Consider the following 17309-nt stretch of genomic DNA (forward strand, 5'->3'; position numbering starts at 1 on the left):
TAGAGCAGCCGAGCTGCGCACCTGGCATCGGTAGATGACTGAGGTGACTAGGACCTCGCAGGAGGAAGAGGCGGGTGGACTACGGTCAGATTGCGGGGCGCAGTGGAGAGAGGTGCGGATGGCGGCTGCGAAGGGAGATCCAAGATGGGACATAGGAGAGCTCCTGATGCGGGTGAAAGTCTCACTGGCAGTGCGGGTGTTCCGGTGGAGGGGGCAAAGCCGCGAAGAGCACAGTGCTGGAGGCAGGAGACAAGCAGCGTGGTTGATGAAAGTTGGAGTCAGGCTGCGGGAGGAACTCGAGAGGCAGGAGTCAGGTCCGGAGTGGAGAGCGCTGTTGAGGCTGGAGATGATTACGCTCAGAAAGCCGCCTGCAGGCAGTGTGTCAAGGCTGTCAGGCTCTGCACGGTGGCTGTTCGGGGCACAAGAGGCGGCCGTCCGGGGCGCAGACACTTCTGCGAAGTGAGCTCCCAGATGGGACAGAGGAGTGCTCCCGATGTAGGAGAATGACTCACGGCAGTGTGAGTCGGGCTGCAGGAGGAACTCGAGCCAGCAGGAATCAGGTCCGGGGCGGAGAGCACAGTCAAGGCGGGAGGCCGTAATGGCCAGGAGATGGCCTGGAGATGGCGGGAGGCCGTAATGGCACCGGGGCAGACTCCAGATGAGTGTGTGTGGAAGGAAGGAGATAGCCTTTTAGGAGGAAGATTGGTCCGGTGGTGCCAGGCGGGGTATAGAAGACAAGTGTTCTGGTAAAGTTCAATAAAACATTTTAAATGCTGGCCTTTGTTGACTTGAGTCAGCCTGAGAGAGGAGACACCGGATCAGGCGTCCGTGATTCAGCGCCCCCTGGTGTCATTTATCAAAATATTTATCAAAACATGATATTATGTTTTGATAATGTTATGATAATAAACAATATTATGTTTTGATAATGATAATAATTTGATAACATTTATCAAAACATTTGCACTTTTCCAAGTGTAAATATTCTCCACTAGAGTGGGGGCTGATTTTGGACATCTTAACTGCACTGTAAATCACTGGGAGGTCCACTAGTAGTCGGGTTTTCAGTTTCTAGCATGGGCAGCACTCAAACTAAAAATAGCAAAAATACTATTTCTAGCAGGAAGCTTGCCTTAACTGAAAGTATAAAAACATGGAAAACTGAGAGTAAAACCAAATATAGCAAGATTAAAAAAACATGTATTTCCACCTAGAATAATATTTCTGGTATTTCCTTCAAGTACTAGTAATATGCTTCCTTTCTATTGTTAGCATTGGCCTGCCTAGCATAGGAATAGTAAAGGTACTATGCTATTCCTTGTTTCCTGATGTGCACCCAGTCTCTGGAACAAGTTACCAACGCAGATAAGACTGGCCCCCTCCACCCTTCACTTCAGGAAGGACCGGAAGACCCTACTATTCTCATAACATCTCTCCAATTGCTGATCGCTCTACTCAACCCTATTTCTCACCACCTAGAACCCCCCTACCCTGTCCCCACTACCCACCCCTGCTGCTCTGCTATCCTGCACATACTTGTAACTCCCTGGGTGTGTCCCCTTTGTACAGCATTCTGTTGCTTCCCAGCTAGGTTCAGACTGTTTATATCACATACATACAATATACTTTCATCCTTGTGGTGTTCGAACTGTTCCAAGATACCACCAGATACCACCAAAAGTTTATGATAAAAAGCCTAGAGGAAGTTGTGAATTTATGTATTAGTTTTACATCTATAAAGTGTTCAAAAACCGGACAGGGACCAAGGCGCTGGTTACAGGAAAGGGAGGGAGGGATCGGTGAGGAGAGTTGCTGGAGGGGAGGGGAATCTGGGGAGCAGAAGGGGTAGGCCAGAGATGGTTTTGGTAAGTTCTTAGGTGGATATACTTTGGTCACCTGGATTTTACATCGGATGACCTGTAAATATTCTTAGGTCACTTTTCCTGAAGATCGCTGAGCACTAACTCTAGCCCAAAGGTTCTCCTTTTCTACCATCTCAATTTGCCTCCTTTGAACCTGCAACCAGGGGTGTCAAATGCAAGCAAGAGCTCCATATAAAAGGTGTTTGCTGATCCTACCAGGACTCCTCTTTCATCCCACTGAAATGAACTGGTGTTTGTTGTGGCAGGACCCTTACCGGGCACCTTGATGGAACTAGGCCTTACGTACCATACCCTCTGGTCCACTTATCATCAGCCCTGCTTGCAAGCGCATACTGATTTCTCTGAATTTGATTGCCCCCCATCATTGCTCTGTAAAAATACTAATTTTCAGTACCATGGTATATTTCAGATACCCATTTTATATGTTTTGCATTTTGCCTTCTAGCGGCGTGAGTTTCCCTTGGAGCGTCCTCCAAATCATTCACCCATTTAGTGGCAAAGCCTTTGTCGAGGTACCGACAGCCTACGTATTTATTTTTAACCACATCAATGAATGTGCTGCTCCATTTTTGTGGTTTCAGGTTCATCCGACTGACACACATAGCCCGTCACAACCACGTGTGTCTACCTAGCTCCAAGTATGCGAGTGAAAGTGGCCTGTTGTACTGCACATTGACAATGCTTCCCTCTCTTAATAAGGAATATACTACTATTGAGACAGTCAACCTACTCACTTTGGGCAAATGTGCAAACCAGTGGCTACTGTTTACGAACACTTGGGCAACTCTGTGCATTAGCTGCCTTGTTCTGGGAGAGTCATCTAAGTTCACACAATGCAGAGTTCAATTGTGAGCAGGCAGAAACATATCTAGGACATCAGGGATTAAAGAAATGACTGTCCTGAAGAAAGGCAATGCTCAGAAGGGTCAACATTGACCCTTCTAAGCATTGCACTTCCCACTCTCTCTGTTCTAAACAAGAGCAGAATGAACTGATGGGCTTATAATCACATGTGTGATTTTACCCTTCTCGTGAATGCAATCCCAAATGTGAGGCCGTGCCTCCTGCATGCTCATATGTGTGCGATCTTCCAAATGCGCACATGCATGTGCACATTATTCAAACACATACTCAGGAAGCTGTATGAGCAAGTGCGCCGAGTGCCCATTTGCGTATAATTTAGGCAAGTGCTCACAGAAACAGAAAAGCTTTTTTGTTGATCAGTCCCTATCGCATCACCTACTGGTGAACATCTTTAGATGCATTACGACACATTATAATTTTGTAGATAATTTCACTTGCACTAGGGCAAGCCGATGAACCACCACGTGTTTATTTAAGAACTTTGTTTATCTATATATTTGACACGCTTTATGTAGCACTCACATGTTGCTTGTGGATACCTCACAATGTTTTATTTTAGACCAGTATGACAACCTGTGTACACTGGCCAAAGTGCGCGAGGAGATAAATGTTCAGAGTGTTAATATGTTATTCCCAAGGCATCAGCTCCCTCTAGCTGTGACAACAGGTGAAGCAGGCAGTCTCTATTGCGCATGACTGCATCGGAAAAACATGCATCTGGCCTTTTATTATATTGTATGATACTCTTATACACTGGGCTAGCTTGATAAACGCATCCAATGGTTTAGTAAGTGAGTTAGAGGAGAAATTTAGGTGACACATACCAACATGACCCCCGCCCCCGCTCTCCCACCCCCACCCCCCACACACACACATACATAAGTTACCAACATGACCCCCGCCCCCGCTCTCCCACCCCCACCCCCGACACACACACATACATAAGCACACTTTTCATTTGCAGTTTCCTAAAGGGCTCTATAGATGTCATATGTCATCTTTTTCTGACAAAGCTGCTTTCAAGTTGGAAAAAACAATAAAGTGTTGAAGGTACAGCGAGGGCCAGAAAAAGAACAATGCATGGACAAATTCATGCTAAATCTGCCGCTCGTTCCCCTTTCATTACCAGCAACACATTATCTCAAGAACAACTTTTATAAAGAAACCAAATTAAAATGACACTACAAAAGAAAACATCTGCCATCTTTCTAAAAAGAGGCTGGAATAACTGCTATGTAAACCCACTTTAGGTGGCATAAATCTGAGCTCAAACATGAAACAAGATAAGGCAGCATTCACATCTGAAATAAACTGTTTACTGAAAAAAGCACACAATGGAAATGCAAATGTCTCATTCAGCTTTCAAAGTAATTGGCAATCTTTTGGCAAACTGACCCAAGATTCAAAGGCTCACATGTGATTAGGCAGTGATTAGCAAGCTGTTTGCGTGGAATTAACTTCTTTTGAGCACTGCGCATGCGTCTCCCAAAGGGTTGACGAACTTAAAACGCACTGCGTGGCAAATAATGGTGAAAATAACACGAGCTAGTCTTTGCTATCCCAATGTCAACAAGCTGGCGTCACATCCCTGCGACTAGCGGCCAAGATGATAATAAGAACGCACAGCGAGGTAACTGCGGCGGCCTTTAACATAGGTCGTTACTTTCGGGTGAATGGCTCCCGCGTGAAAATCAAATATTTAATATGGCAAATACTGGACGTGGGCATGAAATGTCAGAAAGATTTGCGCGCACATTCCTATGGAGTGCGTCCAAAATGGTGCAATTACTCAGCGCAGCGAAAGAGACGAAAAAAGAACTGGATGCTGTGCGCGTGGCCCCGGATGTGCCGAAGAGAAGAGCTAGGGAACGCACCCACCGTGCTACAAGGGACACAACTGCCCCTGGCGCGTCGCTATAACCTACAGGGGACAACCAGGGCGCCCGGGGCCCCAAATGCGGAATGGCGGTAGCTTCACGCTTCAGGAGTTCAGGCAATAGATCGGCCTGTCAATCACGCTTGCGCCCTGTGGGACAATAGTTTTCCACTTTTAGCCTCGGATTCGAAACACATTATTAACACTTTATGAATATTACTTGCACAGAAACGTCACGGTGCTTCAGCAAAGAATGGCATTATTGAAGATGGAGTGGCTTCATAGTCTTCATAGTCTTACTTTCTTCACATTTCCTTCAAGTCTGAAGGGTTTGGATTGGTCAGCAATGATTATATAATAATTCTGAGGCGTCACTGGGGAAGCAGGGGGGGTGCGGGTGGCTATAATCCTGGGTCTCTTGGTTGCAGACCCAGAAAGAAGCTCAGGGGCAACAACCAAAAGGCTCTATCATCTCACTGTGGCTCATCAAAAAGCTGTTTGTGGACCCTTCCTGCCCGGGTAAATATCACCCCACCTCCATTACCCCCTTCTTGGGCAAACTCTTGGAGAAGTTGGTCATCTCCCAATTGATCCTCCACACGGAATCTGCTGGTTGTCTCCCTGACCATCAGTCTGGCTTTAGAGCAGCCAGAGGCACGGAAACTGCTCTTCTGAACACCCTTGACGACCTGCTTTCTCTCTAACCTTGACTCTAACTCCCCTTCTGTTCTCATCCTCATTGATCTGTCTTATGTCTTGGACACAGTCAACCATTCCACCCTGATATATCGGTACTGTGATACTCTGGGCATCACAGACTTGGCACTCGACTGGCTGACCTCCTTCTTTTCGAACCGGCCCTCCAAGTTCAATTGGACCCTTTTCTCTCCTCCACCTCACTCTCTACCTGTGGTGTCCCTCAGGGCTCTATCCTCTCGCCGTGACTTTTCAGCATCTATCTTGCCCACTTGATCCCCACTTTCTCCCCTCATTTCCTGTGTTATGCTGATGGCACATAGCTCTCCTTAAAGCTTCCCTCTCCTTCCTCTTCATCGTCCTCCATCATTCACGGCTGCCTGATTGCTATTCAGGCATGATGTGCTGTTAACCATCTCTGCCTTAATGCCAGTAATGCTGAGATCCTTCTCATTGGGACTCCTGCCCCATCCTTCGCTCCCACTTTCTGGCCACCCTCATTGGGCCCCCTCCCCTCACCCTCTTGTGAGGCAAAAAACCTTGGTGTCATCTTCAACTCCCATGTCTGCTTCTCCCCTCACATTGCTGACCTTACCAAAATGGCCCACTGTCAGCTTGACCTCTTCAGAGCCATTCCCCCTTTCCTCACCTTCCCCCAGAAACTCAATGTTAACTCAAACATTAACCACAGCAAGTGGGAGACTATCCAAGTGCCTCTTCAGGTATAAGGCTCTCTGGAAAGGGCTTTCAAAGAAATACAACCATTCATCCAGAGAATAACTTTGCTTAATATGCTGTAACGTGTACCTCATTGATAGTTGCAGGCAATTAGATGCATATTGGCCCCACAGCATATCTGTATGAGCTTCAATGGCATGTTGTCTGCTCTGGCAGACTGGGTTTCTCTAGAATTCGTTGAAATTAAGCAAATGCAAGTCTCTCATGATAGGTTCAAACCATTTAAATGAAAGGGCATTTTGATATGAAATAACATCCTTAATAGTCGCCCTATACTTTAAAAGGGTATCACTGGACCAAGTGTGCACCCAAAACAAAACTGGTTTAAGAGATAATTCATTTCTGATACCTATCAGTAAAGCTGGCTTTTTCACCAATACCCCAGGAATGAGCGTAGTTCCTGTTAATTATCTTTACTACTACGCACCAACCTCACTTACAAGTGTTTAAGCTATGTGAAGCAATGTAACGGTATTCTTAAGTCTTTTAATGCATATGTAACCGTATTCTTAAATAAATTAATGTATATGTAACTGTAACTTAAGTCAAGCGCCCAGATACCTGAGGGCTAGGCGCGCTTTATAAATGTAATAAATAAATAAATAAATATCAGGTCTAATTCCATATGGAGCGGGATATTGGGTGTACTATTCGGGACACAGAATAGTTTTTTTTTTTAAAGTTAGTTTTGGTCACTTAAAGGGCCGAAGCCTTAGTGTGCCTCCATATCCCTGCAGTGTAAAGACCACCTGCCAGTGCCTGGGATAGATAGATTTCCAATGCTGGAATTAAAAAGGTCTTAAATGAAAAGATTGTTTTTTTAAAAATAGATTTAAAAAAGAGCTGTCTTTCTAAATTGAACTGTCATTCCCCTGCCACACACGAGGGGCTGACAGGCACGTCGGCACCAGGAAGAGCAGAATGGAAGAACATGCACGCGTTTATGTGTGCCTTTCAGTGTGTGTTCACGTGTGCGTGTGTTTTGCATGTTTTTTTTTTTTCAGAGGATAGGTTATGCCTGGGTCGGAAGTGATCCAGGGGCTGCTTAGGGGGACTTGGGGGTGAAGTCCCCCGATTATAGGGACATCCTGCAAGCGAGGGTGGGGGGACAAAGAGTTGTCTTATTTTTGTTTTTTGCGGGGTGCCTAAAATAGTCCGACAAAAATTGGTCTTTTTGTAAGGCAACCAATAAAAAGCAAAAATATGCCATAGAACCATTAAAAGGTTATTTCCTAAGGAATTGGCAAAGGATAGCATGCCTTTACACTTCCTACCCAGTGTTAGATTGGTATTATTTTGATGTTCCTGTCATGATCCATCTGCCGATATACTGATTCCTAAATAGTCAAAATGGCACACTTCAGTTATTTCTTTCCCCATCTGTAGTACTGTGCATACGTGACCGCCGCCCCTGCTGCCTGCCACATCTCATTACTTTTGTTTTGCTTGCATTTACTTCCAAGCCCTTATTCCTGCAAAACTCGACGAAGTGGGCTCTCTGTTTAAATAGACCTATGGGTGTGCGGGACATAATGATGATATCGTCGACAACAAATTGCATTCTGAACTTTTCACCACCAAGAGATGGTGCAGCCAATGCATTTGTTGGAAATTCAGCCAGTTACACCATCAGAAAACAGGTTGAAGAGGAAAGGGGCAAGTATAAAGCCTTGCCTTAGTCCCTTTTCAACCAGAAAATTCCTGGTGGTCTCCCCGCTTAGACTCCATCTTACTCTTGCTGATGACCATTCATATAAGTCCATTATCGCTTTCAATCGGGCAATAGGTACACCTTTGGCTAATAGTACTTGCCATAGGGCTACTCTGGGTATGCTGTCGAAAGCAGCTCTTAGATCAATGAAAAGTGAATGCAAATTGTTACCCTTAATAGTCACATACTTGTTCATGGTTAGTGTCAGTCTGAGGACCTTGTCCATGGTGCTCACCCCTTTTCTAAAGCCCGCCTGTAGATTCCTAAAAGCATCACACTCTGTTGCCCATGTTTCCAATTTGAATCTAGTAGGGAAATTGGCCTATTATTTCCAGGGTTACCTGGATCCCCCTTTTTAAATATAACAACAATTTCTGCCAGATGCCAAGATGGGGGTGAACCCATAGACCTGGGTCCTTTAAGACAAGGCAGCCATACTTAGAGATGGATGGGGATACAGAACTTACTCATTCATCAATAATAAAACGGACTCAGGAAGTTGGCAAAACAAAGTACTGTTTTATTTGCAATTATCTAAAACAGGGAGTTGCAACGGACATCAACAGACGTTCGCTCGAGCTCTCTGTGCATTTCATAAAAAAACTCAACTTTTATAGTCAAAACTCGTCCTCATTGATGTCACACTACGTAACAAACTACAAAAACCTACTTGGGGATGTGATAGGCTTACAGGGAACATCTTGGTGTACGTTCCATTCAAACAAGGGTTGTGATTGGGTCTCTAACATCAGGTGGACAACTAAGCCCTCCTCTAGTGCATGTCATCTCCATTGTCATAAAATACACAACGATCCATTGGTTACACAAACTATAGGGCTCTCTGTTACATGACCCTCTATAAATGGTTGGCACGCTTGTACCCTTCTGGAATATTCCACACGCTAGCAGCACGCAGACTGGTACCCTTGGTGCCTTTGGGCTGGTCTATCATCACTCTTGCGGTCTGCCGATTCAATTAAGGCTTTGAACTTGGCCTTGCAGAAGCTCTCTGTGCCTGAGAATAAAAGGGAGTGAGGCATGGTTTTATCTTCTGGTTTCAGTGTAGCTCGACCCAAAGTCTATTTCAATCTGATCATGAGACTGGAGACCACGTTTTCAAACTCTTTGCTTCCTCTAATACTATTAAATAATGAACTTTTGACACCTTCAGTGTTTTTTCATTCCACCTCAAACAGGTTTATTTCTTTCTTATGTTCATGTAGCTACTCGACAGACACCCAGGCTCACGATGGCCTCGACTATGGTGCTGATCCAGCCAGCCTTTCTTGAATTCTCCTTCACCATTAGCTATTTTCCAACTGCGCCACACTGAAAACCCTTTCCATTCACAGGGTTCAAGCCTTGCTGAAGTGCTTTATGGAACATCCAGTTTCTATACATTCCTATATATATACATTGACAAATCGCTGCAAGCTATTTACTATGTAGCCAGCCTCAGGATTACTTTTTCTACTTGCGTTACTGCATCTGTACAAGTGTAAAATGACTTTGCATTTTCTTCAGTGTTTCTTTGCATGGGCATTTTCATCTCCAGCCTGAAATGTTGCTCATCTTTCACACCTCCTCTTCCGAGCTTATAGAATGTCTATGTTCTTTTGTCTTATGTATCTTTTCTGGGTGCATTGATTCTGCTTCGTATGATGTCACCAATCTTCTTTCTCACTCATTTTCACACTTCTTCCGGGACTCTCTCCAGAAGACCATCATATCTTCATGAATGCATATAAGGTTTTCTTAGTGGATACCTTGTTTCACAAATTCTTTGCGGTATAGGCATTCTCACGTGTACTGCACATGTCGCAATATCCGGTTCCCAACATATAGGCAACATGGGGTGAAGATTTTGGTAGGGGCTTTTGACTCTTCTTCTACACTCCCCCCTCTTGGCGATTCATTGACCACTCTCATCAATCTTAACATCAAGACATCCTCGCCTGAAGAAATGCTTCTTTGGAGTCCATATCTTTGTGACTCCTTTGAGGCATCCTGCTGATTTCACATGTTCATCAACACTCCAGGTCATAAGACTGCATTGCCCATTGGGACTACAGTCAATCCATCTTCCCACATACTTTGTGTGGTTCTTCGGATACAGGCAATTCGTTCCCTCAGGTGCATGAATACTGGCCTTCACGTAGTCTCTGATTTCTTCATCTGTCAGCTCTTCAGCTTCAAATCCTGATTCGACATCAATCACAAACTTCATTCCTACTGCTTTCTTCACAGTCTTCTTGCATTTTGTGATTATTATCCTGATTACATGGAACCCAAACATGATCATAACCAACAGGGCTCCAAGGAACTTGAACATGTTCGCCATCCATTGTGGAACCCACGAGAAAATTGACACGAACCACCTATCATCAGCAATGTCTTCCACTTTGTCTTCCATCTTGATGTGCAGGTTTGTCAGCTTCGTTATGGTCTCTGTCAAGGTGCCATTCTCGTCATCATGAGAAGGTATGAATGCGCAATATGATTCTCCAATTTTCCATAGCTGTAATCATATTCAAGACATATGCATTCTGTAGAGTCGTCAGCCGTATGGCTCTTAGCTCCTCCTTGATAGCATTAAATGCCTTTCTGGTGATGTTGATCGTCTACAGAAGCTCCCATCTGGTTATCTGTAACCATTTGGTATTCGCCATCATCTGGATCCCAGGCATAAAGAAAATAGTAAACACTGAATAAGTCTTGCTGAACAATCTGTGTTCATATGGAATGGCTTCCAGAGAATACTCTGCATTCTTGTTGTTTTTGATGTTTATATTGTTTTAAGATATCGTTCCAGTTCGATGTTAGTTAGAATTTGGTGATATTTTAAGGTGCAGAGGAAATACTACATCCCTGGCATATGGGATGTTTACAATAGACAAAAGAGGAAAGAGTTCCCTAGTTGGGGAACTTGCGTCCCCTGCACACTATCATTGTCCCAAAAAAATGGGTTTTGGTTCTGTTTATGAGTTCTTTGTAATTATCTTACAACTTATTGTATTTCTTAGTCCTTATTAAACCTTCATAATAATTGGAATTCCATTTTTCAATATCTTTCAATGTGAAAAAATACCAATTTCCAATTTGATGATTTTGTTCAATTTAAATTTTTAATATATTCAACGCGTTTCGAGAATAATTTCTCTTCTTCAGACAAAACAGTAATCATAATCAGAATTAATACATTCTTAATGTTAATCATATAAACTTTGTTGATCAAATTGTGTTAACTTATTCATTTCATAATTTTGAGTAAAACTCCAGTGTCTGCGCATACATTTTGAATTTAATGACCATATTGAGGACACCAATATTTCTCATAATATTTCTTTTCCATATCTGATATAACTCATATTATTTACCATAGTGTACTATTCTCATTTTCTTGGTTAAGGTGCTTCAATTAAATAGTTTGTTATTCTTTCTCAATTTGAACATCATGGTTGTGCTCATCTCTTTTCACCATTGTTGTGTATTTTTTATCACATATCTTTTCAATTTACAATGGAAATATTAAGAGTGATAACCTGAGTAATACGTAGTCCCATTCTCAATTTTAGGGGGTAAAAAGTCTATTTGTCTTCCTTTCTCATCACTGATGACGCCAATATGCACTCTAATTCATTTCTTCTTGCCTTTGATATGCAAAGCAATAATTTATACAGCACATGGATTCCATGTTTATAAGTATTATAATGCACAATTTTTGGAGTAAATGAGATTCACTTACACTTCATCTTCGTTATCCTTATGTGCAAGATGTTGAGGGGATTAGAGTGTCCCTTATTTCGCATCAGTGGCAAAAGGCTGGTGCAATTCGAAGCCAAAATGTTCTTGGTCAAGATACGAGGAATCCAATATGTGTCTATAGTTGAATAATGTATAAAGATGGGAAGAATTTGGCTATCTCAGATATTCAGTATATCTAAGCAAATCTAAAGAAAGTTTTTTTTTGGCTGAGTAACTAACCGAAATCCTTTTTCTTCTGTGTTGCCTGCAAGCACTCGTTCTGAGTGTTGTAATAGCCGCCATTTAAATGCACATCACCGCGTAATTGTGACGTCATCACGTAACGTCGCATATGACGTCACTAATGTCAACAAGATGCCGTCCGGCCCCATTTTTTCTTAATAATCTGGTCACTGTTTTTCTGTTCTAGAGGTGTATGCTTTTACTTATAAAAAGGATCTTTAGAACATTATTATAGAAAATCTGAGTTTCTTAATTTTTGCGTATACTAAGAAGGAGATACATTATTCATATTTTAACTAAAGCAATGACTTATTAAACCAATAGACTAATATTCACATGTTCGTTCCTGATTAAATATGTTGGACTATATTTTGTGATATATTTCTACTATGCTGACTTTCACAATTTTGGATAGAGATCTAATTTCATTGGTCCTATACATGTATAGTCATACATTAATTATTTACAAAATGTGTGTTCATCATCATCCTAATTGGTTAATTTGATGCAGTTAGTGTCTCATTAGTCATTATTTGAATATCCTAGTTCAAAAATTCTGCAATATTTCACTGTCATAATTCCACATGGTATAATCATGAATTCTTACATCAATATATCAATCATGTTTTGGTTCATGTCTGATGGTACATTATTACATCATTCAATATGTTACCAGTCTCTCAGTGTAATCATCATTGGTCCTTGATATGCATGTGTCTGCTGTCTCTGGTGGATCACAAACTATTCTTCAATTCTGTATTTTCAGATATATGCTCCCAAGTAGTAATCTTCATTCATGCCAAATGGTGATAAAGAGTCAAGTTTATTAATCCAAAAGAGCTCTCTTTGGGAAATAATTCTTGTGATATTTCCTCCCTCGGTAATGGATGTATTGTTTCCAATATCAGGCATCTTAATTGTTCTATTGTGTGATTATTATCCCGAAAATGTCTGTACACTGGTGATTTGAGGTTTTTCATTCTTATGTTTGACTTATGCTCTGTCCAATGTTCTTTGGCTTTCCTTGTGGTCTTGCCTATGTAGAATTTCCCACAGGGACATTTAAGAGCATATATAACATTCTTTGAGTCACATGTTGAAAAGTCTCTAATAAGTATCTTTTTGCCCGAAGTTGGGTGCCTGATGTGATCTCCCTTGATTAAATTGGAACAATGTTGGCAATTCAAACATGCATGGGTGCCTTTCTTTTGTTTGCTCAGTACCATTTGTTTTTTTTGTGTAAGGTCTTTCGGCCTTTATTATTGAGACCCTGAAGTTCTTGCCTCTCATGTAGGTTATCATAGGAGGTTCTGGGAATAAGCGGTTTAGCGTCTGATCATTCTTGATTAGTTCCCGATTTTTCATTATGATTTTCTTAATTTGGAAACTCTGGGATGAGAATTTCAGAGAATGTACTAATCTGGTGTTTCCTTTTTTCTTGGTATGTTTCAACAAATGAATTCTTTCTAATGGGCCAATTCTTGTCCTGGCTTTATTTATGATCTCCTCTGGGAAGCATCTTTCTTAAAACCTTGTTTTTGTGTTTTCATATTCCCTTTGCAGATTCTCAGTATCTGATGTTATTCTTTTTAACCTAAGCAAATGGCTGAATGGTACATTTTCTTTTGTCAGTTGATTTTCGATAGACAGAAGTTGAAATTCTGTTCCTTTGTATTCCACCAAGACATCCAGAAAATGTATGGCTGGGTTGCCTTTCTCCAATGTAAATTTGATTTGTTCATTACAGTTCAAATAGTCATGAAATCGGTGTAATTCTTTTTCTGTTCCTGACCATATTCCTACAATGTCATCAATAAACCTCTTCCAGAATATTAGTTTGGATCTCCATGTTTGATTGTTTAATACAAAACTCTTTTTGAAGTGATACATAAATGCATTTGCATACACTGGTGCTGCGGATGACCCCATTGAGGTGCCTGAAATTTGCAAGTAATATTTGTCAATTTGTCTAAACTAGTTACTGTATAAGATGATATGTAACAATTCCAAAGCAAAGACCTTGTGTATGGTACATTCTCCATGTGTTAATAGTAGCCATTCCATGGCTTCTATACCTTCTCCATGGAGGATTGGGGTATAAAGACTGGTGACCTCCAGTGTGAAAAGTATGAATGGGATGTTTGATAATTTAAATTCACCAAGCAATTGTAATAAATGTGAAGTATCCTTTAGGTAGGTTTGAGTTGTCTGTGTAAGTGGTTGGATGGCTGCATCCAAGTAGATTGCTAAGGGTTGGAAAACAGTCTCCGTGCCTGCTACTATTGGTTGAAATGGTGGTTTGATTGGATTTTTGTGTATTTTTAGTAGAGCATATAGGACTGGTGTTATCAGAGTTTTGTTAATCAGAAATTCCATTGTGTGCTCAGAAATCCATTCTGTATCTAATGCCTTTTTGACTGTGTCTTCAATCAGCTTTTTTATTTTGACAATCGGGTCTTGGTCTAGTTGTATGTATGTTTTTTTGTCTGATAATAGTTCCATACAGCTTTCATTGTAGAATGCAGTGTCCATTATAATCAGTGCTCCTCCCTTGTCCGTAGGTTTCATGATTACTGAACTGTCTTCCGCTAATTCTTTGATTAGCTTCAATTGATGTTGTCTGAGGTTCTGGATTCCGTTTGAATTGTATTTCAGTTTCCTTAGTTCCTTTGTTATCTTTAATTTGAACAGATTCAAAATAGGATGGTTGACCTGCGGATGAAATGTACTTTTACCTTTCATCTCCATGTATTTTATTTCTCTTGGTCTTTCTTGGATTTATGGTAAGTTGTCAAAGAAAATGTTTAACTTAATTTTTTGTATTAATTTGAAAAGGTTTACTTCTTCCTTAAAACAAGTTGTATTTGTTGTTGGGATGAAGGATAATCCCATGTTCAAGGTGTCCATTTGTGATTGTGTTAGGGATTTACTTGAAATGTCCACCAGGATTGAGGGTTTTATTTCTGTCTTGGTCTTCCTTTTCTTCTTCCCTCTTCTGGTCGGTTTCCTTCTAAAAAAAAAGGTCCGTTTCAGGTATTGTTGTTGATGTAGTAGGTTGTGTTGGTATATGGTTTTTCTCCAGTACTCTTTCTGTTGTTTGAATGTTTCTAACTTGAACATTGGTTTCTTCACTCTCACCACTAGAACTCAAAGGGCCTCATTACGACGCTGGTGCTAATGGGTTAACGGCGCCGTAAAAGGCTGCAGCGCCATTGACCCATTAGCGCCTGATTACGAGGACCCTTTGCGGGACCCGACCTTAACGGCTGGTCTACACCAGCTGTTAAAGTAGGGACCCGCAAAGGGATCATGGTGCTAAGTACGGTACTGCAATTTGCGGTACCGTACTTAGCGCCTTCCCCATTCCCATTGAGCCCTATGGGGCAAAAATGGGAATGGGGAAGGGCCATGGAGGAAGGGGGAATTACCGCCCCGCCAACCTTGTAATGGGGTGGTAATTCCCCCTTTCTCCATGGCGGATTCGGTAAGTTACCGGCATGGACCATGGTGCTATTAGCACCATGGTTTTCCACCTGGGTCGTAATGAGGCCCAAAGAATGTTATATATGCTCTTAAATGTCCCTGTGGGAAATTCTACACAGGCAAGACCACAAGGAAAGCCAAAGAACATTGGACAGAGCATAAGTCACACATAAGAACGAAAAACCTTAAATCACCAGTGTACAGACATTTTCGGAACAATAATCACACAATAGCACAATTAAGATGCCTGATATTGGAAACAATACATCTATTACAGAGGGGAGGAAATATCACAACAATTCTTCCCCAAAGAGAACTCTTTTGGATTAATAAACTCGACTCTTTATCACCATTTGGCATGAATGAAGATTACTACTTGGGAGCATATCTCTCAAAATACAGAATTGAAAAAGAGTTTGTGATCCACCAGAGACAGCAAACACATTCATATCAAGTACCAATGATGATTACACTGAGAGACTGGTAACATATTGAATTATGTAATAATTTACCATCAGACATGAACCAAAACATGATTGATATATGGATGTAAGAATTAATGATTATACCATGTGGTATTATGACAGAGTGAAATTTTGCAGATTTTTTGTTTGAACTAGGAGATTCAAATAATGACTACTGAGACACTAACTGCATGAAACTAACAAATTAGGATGATGATGAACACACATTTTGTAATTAATTACATTATGACTATATATGCATAGGACCAGAAGAAATGAGATTTGTATCCAAAATTGTGAAAGTCAGCATAGTAGAGAAATATATCACAAAATATAGTCCAACACATTTAATCAGGAACGAACATGTGAATATTAATAAGTAATTGCTTTAGTTAAAATATGAATAATGTATCTCCTCATTAGTATAGACAAAAATTAAGAAACTCAGATTTTCTATAATAATGATCAAAAGAACCTTTTTATAAGTAAAAACAAACACCTATAGAAGAGAAAAACAGTGACCAGATTATTAAGGACAAATGGGGTCAGACGGTATCTTGTTGACATTAGTGACATCATACGTGACGTTACGAGATGACGTCATGATTAGGCGGCGACGCGCATTAAAATGGCAGGCATTTTGCAACATTCAGAACGAGTGCTTGCAGGAAACACGGAAGAAAAAGGATTTTGGTGAGTTACTCAGCCAAAAAAAAAATGTTCTTTTGATTTACTTAGAGATACTGAATATCTGAGATAGCCACATTTTTCCCATCTTTATAATCTATTCAATTATAGACACATATGGGATTCCTCGTATCCTGACCACAAGCATTTTTGCTTCAAATTGAAAATTGCACCAGCCTTTTGCCACTGATACAAAATAGGGGATACTCCAATCCTCTTAACATCTTGCACATAAGGATAACGAAGATCAAGTGTAAGTGAATCTCATTTACTCCAAACATTGTGCATTATAATGTTTATAAACATGGAATCCCTGTGCTGTATAAATTATTGCTTTGCATATCAAAGGCAAGAAGAAATGAATTAGAGTGCATATTGGCATCATCAGTGATGAGAAAGGAAGACAAATAGACTTTTTACCCCCTAAAAATGAGAAAGGGACTATGAATTACGCAGGTTAGCACTCATTATATTTCCATTGTGAATTAAAAGGATATGTGATAAAAAATACACAACAATCGTGAAAAGAGATGAGCACAAACATGATGTTCAGATTGAGAAAGAATTATAAACTATTTAATTGAAGCACCTTAACCAAGAAAATGAGAATAGTACACTATGGGAAATAACATGTACCTACATCAGATATGGAAATGAAATATTATGAGAACTATTGGTGTCTACAATAATGGTCATTAAATTCACAATATATGCTCAGACACTGGAGTTTTATTCAAAATTATTAAATTAATAAGTTAACACAATGTGATCAACAAAGGTTATATGATTACTGTTTTGTAAATATATTTTTCCAGAAAAAATAACACCTGAAGAATAGATATTATTCTCAAAACGCCTTCAGTATATTAAAAAGTGACATTGAACAAAATCATCAAATTGGAAAATGGTATCATTTCACA

The sequence above is a fragment of the Ambystoma mexicanum genome, chromosome 5p (genome assembly GCF_040938575.1).
Source record: "Ambystoma mexicanum isolate Mex_15411 chromosome 5p, UKY_AmexF1_1, whole genome shotgun sequence".
Taxonomy (NCBI): Eukaryota; Metazoa; Chordata; class Amphibia; order Caudata; family Ambystomatidae; genus Ambystoma; species Ambystoma mexicanum.